Source organism: Dipodomys spectabilis, unplaced genomic scaffold (assembly GCF_019054845.1).
Source record: "Dipodomys spectabilis isolate Male_0828 unplaced genomic scaffold, ASM1905484v1 ptg000599l, whole genome shotgun sequence".
NCBI lineage: Eukaryota > Metazoa > Chordata > Mammalia > Rodentia > Heteromyidae > Dipodomys > Dipodomys spectabilis.
In genome coordinates, this window is record NW_024871276.1 from 2,064,748 (window position 1) to 2,071,043 (window position 6,296).

At 36.7% G+C, this 6,296-nt stretch overlaps 1 pseudogene; it reads left to right on the forward strand.

Moving 5' to 3' along the window:
- The first annotated feature begins 5,681 nt into the window (after nt 1-5,681).
- On the forward strand, nt 5,682-5,787 carry LOC122100751 (annotated as a pseudogene).
- Nucleotides 5,788-6,296: the final 509 nt, after the last annotated feature.

The following is a 6,296-nucleotide window of genomic DNA, read 5'->3' on the forward strand; positions in this document are numbered from 1 at the left end:
ATCTTTTTTTAAGTGTTTCCTCCATCCTGCTTCCCCATTTCTTTTACAATTGCTTTTGAGGACATTTTCTCAAACAGATCTCTTACCAAAAAATCCCATCTCAGACTTTGCTTCTAGGAAATTTGGCAGAAAACCAAGGGTAATCTCAAGAAGGCTGACTAAAAGATGGGGATTCTAGCATTAATTTGCTGGCTGAATAGCAATGGACAACCCTGTCTCTAGTTGTAGGTTGAGCATTCATGATCCCTGGCATGATGCTGTATCAATAAAATTGTTTATGGTTTCATTGTTGTTGAAGTGATATGTGGTATAGGTAGAAGGGAATGCATTGGTTTGTTTAATCTATCATTCTCCTGGAATGATAATTATAAGGACTTTGGAACTGAATATTGGCAGAAAACACCAGGGATACATCAAAAGATTACAATTTCAGATCTATTAATCACCAAGATAAAGCAAAGGGTGAAATTCAGAGGATGTCTATGGGAATTTTTTAGGGAGGGGTTCCAGTTGGGGGGCCTGAACTTTGGGCTTGGGTGCTGTCCCTCAGCTCTACCACGTGAACCACAGTGCCACTTCTGGCTTTTTTCTATTTTATGTGGTACTGAGGAACCCAGGGCCTCATGCATGCAAGGCAAGTGCTCTACCACTGAGCCACCTTCCCAGCCCACCTATGGGAATTTTTAAAGGGATAGTATAACCTGAACCTGGAGGCTCATATGAGGGAATAACAGTGATTTGGGAGTAAGGGTAGAAGAAGAAGCATATTCCACAGTCACAAATACTGCTTTTACCACATTTATTTTTGAGTGAGGCTCAGATTCAGGAAAGCCTATTCACAGGTCCAGGTAGCTGCTTTCCCACTAGAGCCATATGGCTCAGTAGACCCTATGTTAGTAGAGGTATTTGTAGTGAGCAAAGATATTGTGTGGTGTCTCTGTCAGGTCCCAGTAGGAAAGTTACAGCACAGATCCCCAAGGTTCTAGAGTATTGCCAAACCACCTGCACAAAAGGAACAAAACCTGTTTTTCTGTATTCAACATGTAGTTGCTAGCAAGATACTGGGCCTTGGTAGAATGTGGTTATGTGACTCAGGGCCTAAAAGAGTAGGTAGCTAACATGTTCACCGTGAACCAAATACTGTCATACCCTACCAGTCATACAATCCATTTCAAGATGCTGTTGGTGCTTCTGGAATCCTGTGCATGTTCAGAGATCACGAGTTAGCTACACAAACAGGTGTCCCTGACTCCTATATCACTCGCCATTGTTGCACTGATGATCTCTCTGTTCACACTTGTGTTCCATTCTATGATTCTTGACTTACCTCATTCTAGTCCTTGCTTGGTTCTACCTCCTCCAGGGCTGCTCAGAACCTCTGGGCTTTCTAGTACAATGGTATATGTCCTATTCTACTCAAAGTAGGGAAACTAGGGTGATACAATTCATGCTTCAGATATCCCTGCAGGATCAAGCTGAGACTCTCTTTTACCTGTAGCTGTCTTTAGTTTCTCCTGTCAGATTTCTCTTTAGATGACTCAACAAATCACTTTTCATGGAGACAGACAGTGTGTGTGTGTGTGTGTGTGTGTGCTCGACGCATGTGTGTCTGTACATGCAGACATGCATGTGCCCACATGCATCTGAGTGTTTAAATCCTTCCAAAGAAGATATTATCTGTTACTGTCAGAAAATTGACCCTTAAGGAGCAGTGTAGGAGTCTCATTCGAGGCCAGTTGCTTACTATAAAACACTAAAATCTAAAGGTATTTTGAAATGTCCCAGATGCCTGTTGAGGTTCTCAAACTGTAGGGTTAAATCATGCACACACGCACACACACACACACACACACACACACACACACACACAAACACACACACACACACTATATAAGGATAGAAATTCATATATATATATATATATATATATATGGACTTAATGGTGCAAAATATATATACAAATTCACATCTCTTAGCCCTGTATCTTGTATATTTAATAAATGACAGATACTTTCACTAGATAATAGTGTAAATAGACTATAATTGGCCATTTCTCTATACATTTCTTCAACTATTTTAAATAATTTTTATCAAATTTTGGAGAATAAACTTACTGATTAGAGTCGATTTATAGAATATGGTTTAAATATTATATATCTGTATATAATCTACATATCTATGACTCTGCCTTGGTGTAAGCTTGATAAACAGTGTTGGGCAACTTTTAGATTTCCTGAGGGATAGAATATATGCATACTGAGGAGATGACCTTTCTAAATTTTGTTTTAATTGTTTTAGTCCTTTTTTCAACCATGTGATAAAATTATTTTCTCTTTCTGTTTATCTTCTAATCTGAAAGCTACAGACATCCTTTTTCTTATATTGACTATGTGTTAAACCTGTATCTGGTACAGAATATATACCCAATAAAATCTTATAGGATAGGCAATAAATGGAACAAAATTAAACTAGTTCTTGGTGCTATTCACCTTGAAGTAAGCTAACACATAATTCACCCAACTGTTTCTATGTGAGAAGCAACTACTCAGTCACAGATTATTGCCTACAATCTGGGTCATTTATCTTTTTAATTTTGAGCTAAATTTGAACCAAGGTTTATTTTTCTATCCCTGGATCTCTTTCTCTCTCTCTTTCTCTCTTTCTCTCTCTCTATCATCCATCTATCATCTAGTCATCTATCATTTTCAACATATCCATCCATACATACATGCATCCACACATACATATTTACATTTTTCTATGAATTCACTCACCTATTCAACCACTTATTCAGCTATCCATGTATCCAGTTATGTCTACTTTGAAAAATATAATTTGGTTTAATTGCACTCCTGGGCATACCCAAAAGATTACAAACCAGGGTATAGTAAAGCCACCAGTACAACCATGTTTATTGCCAAGGTATGGTGTCAGACCTGATGGCCCTCAATAGATGAATGGATCAAGAAAATATGGTACATATACACGGTGGAGTTTTACTCATCCATTAGAAAGAATGATATTTTACCATTTGTAAATAAATGGAAAGACCTGAAAAAATTATCTTAAGTAAAGTAAGTCAAGCCCAGAGATATAAAGGATGCATGTTTTCCCTTATATGTATAAGTTAATTTAGATTACAAACCATAAATTAATACCTTGAGTGGTGTGTAAGTATAAACAAGTGTGTTAACTGAAGTATGGTAGATTCAAGGGAGATTTCAAGTAATGCAATTTCTTAGAAAGGCAAAACCAAGGTTCAGCAAAATAAAACAGCAGGAAGTGGATACTTGAAAGGAGTAGGGTGGGGTCAAGGAGAAAGAGATAGAAGAATGAAGAAGAGAAGTGGAAAATGCAGACAGACAAGAATCCAATGTATCTTCTAGGAAGAGTGAGGAAGGTGTGGATAGGGGAGGTATGGATGAGAATATTCAAAGAAGTGACAGTGATCAAGATATATTCATAAACAGTTTTGCTAGTGGTCACTCTTTTGTACAAGTACTTAAAAATAACTTATATATATGCACATTTATATATGTGTGTGTGTGTGTGAAGAGGCAATTTAAAAAGAAGAAAAAATGATGTAGTGTACAAGAGAAAGGATAGGCTGATGACAGTTAATATTACAGAAATACATTATTTACATACATGAAAATAGCTTATGGAAACCCACTAAAAATTCTTTAAAAGGAAAGGGAAGGAGAAAAGGAGCTCAGAAAGAGCTCCATTTAAAAGTGTGTATTTAAGGTATTAATTTGATCAAAACACATTTTGTGCATATATATTACAATGGAATCTGTTTGTATAATTAATATTCATGCAAGTATTTTTTAAAAAGTTGATAAAAACAAAAGATGACAATCTCCTTAAAAAGGATTGATAAAAGTAAAAGAATGATGTGTTGTAGATATACTAAAACAAAAGAAAGCAGACACAGCCCTGCTGGTATAAAACAAAGAAGATATTAAAGAAATAATCATTATTAGATATGAAGAAGAGTATTTCAAGATACTAGAAGGAAACTATAATGGGAAGTTATCTATATGAAAAATACAACTTTCACACACACAAGGCAAAAGTGAACAGAACTAGAAAATATCGTAATCGAATTTTAAAACAAATATGTAAGCAAACAAAAACCTCTTCGTTTGGGGAGCATTGGCTGAGACAAACAGGGAGAATCTAGGAGAATCACTTCTATATTGTCTCCAATAAAGCAAAGCCCATAAACCTTTGAAGAATAATTGTTTCTCTCAGAAGGCATTTGACATTAAAAACTAGGAATGAGACAAAGTAAAGGTAAGGAAGATGTCAATAGGGAGTGCCCTTTTAGAGATGAAAATTTAAAAAAGCCTCCAAGTTGGACAAACTGTACTAATTGCTTCTTAATTCTCTATGCCATTTATGAGATATTTTCTCTTCCTCATTTCATTGGTGGAACCGCAGTTTTCCCCATTAGGTCAGTTCCTGGGACACTTCTCTAGAGACAAATCGCCTCAGTCTCACAGTTTGACTCTGGATCGTGCTTCTTTGTGGCTCACTCTGTTTTGATTCTCTCTATAACACTGCATTTTAATCCTGTCTATAGGTAATTTCACCTAAGTAGAGACTTTCTATTTTCTATTCTTAGCATCACTATATTTCAACCTTAGCTAAATCACAGATGTCTAATGTAGTCATTTTATGGAAAATATTCCAAAATCATGTGTTGAATGACTATGAAACTTTGGGAAAACATGAGGGGACTCTAAGTTGTTAATGATAAGGGAAAGGCAAATTGTATTTCTTTTTTTTTTTAAATTTTATTTTATTTGTGAACATACTGTACAGAGGGGTTACAATTACATGGGCAGGATAATGCGTACATATCTTACCAAGCATTGCAGCCTCCTCCTTTGTTTACCCTTCACATCCCTTCCCAGCCTCTCCCCTCCCCCCCCAGTCCCAATCCTTCCCCGACCCCCCCCCCCCAACACCAACATTGTAAAGCTCGTTTTCGACATGACAACTTGTACTTCTCATTGTTGCAACAGGTCCACCTGTATCCTTAAACGACTTGTTTTTCCCCATCTCCTCCACAAGTTATACTGACATCAAATATAGTGAAAGCAGGGGTTATACTGTCGGGGAGGGACATACAAAGCAACAAAGAAATAATCTTATAAATGTGTTAGAAACACATGCATGAAAGAAGAAAACATTAAAATATATATCTAAGGGTTCATTTTCCTAACATCACATTATCTGACCTTTTCCGCTTGACTCATACATATACTAGATATTGCAAATAAGGGAAACCATGGGACCTATGTTTCTTTGGGCCTGGCTTACTTCACTTAATATAATTTTTTCCAAGTTTTTCCATTTCCTAACAAATGGGGCAATGTCATTCTTTCTGATGGAGGCATAGGGCAAATTGTATTTCTGTGTATAACTTCTTTGAGATATTTGTGGCAAATTAGTTTAGGCAAATCACTATATTTTCGTTTGTTCTAAATCAGATAAACATATACTAGATAAAGGGTACAGAAATGAAAAACTGACAAAAGGGAATAAACTGAAGGGAATAATGAAAAGCAATACCTGCACACATTACAAAAAAAAACCCCAACTTCTTGTTTGCATTTCTTGGAGTTCATTTCAATAAGCATCATTTTATATGGTCATATGCATAGAGCTATCACGATTCTCGACCCTTTGGCTAAGATCAAGTGTAATGTCTGTTCTTATCAGTTTAATCACTATATTTCTTATGAAGAAAATAAACATGTTCAGTGATGATACTTATGTTTGATGGCCAGTTTTATTCCAGAAATTATTTGACTTCTGCGTTTCAGTAAATATTTTAATTTGGTGAAAAGCTTGCTCTCTTCTTGTCCACATTGCTGCTTCCTCTGATTTTTAAATTGGTGCTCCCTGAGCCCAGAAAGTATTGCATCTCAGTCTCTTGCATGTCTTTGTTTCTTTTCTATTCTGTGTGGCTTTCTGAGACTAGTGTGGTTAAGACTCACAAGCCCGGGAATGTCCTAAATACATGTCAGCAGGTGTTGAAAGGCTGCGGATGAGAAAGTGCCATCACTTCCTGGGTAATTGGAACAAGGCAGAGGACAGTGCACACAGTGATTTGACAAAGGATTAACCTGTCTCCTCCACTGTAAAGCAGTAATGGGATCATTTGTTACTCATCGCACTGCTTGTCACCACATGATAGGGGTAACAGTTCCTAGCACGCTTTCCCAGGATCCCTGACCAAAGAGCCAAAAAATGGAGATGTAAAGACATGACCTAGAAATTGA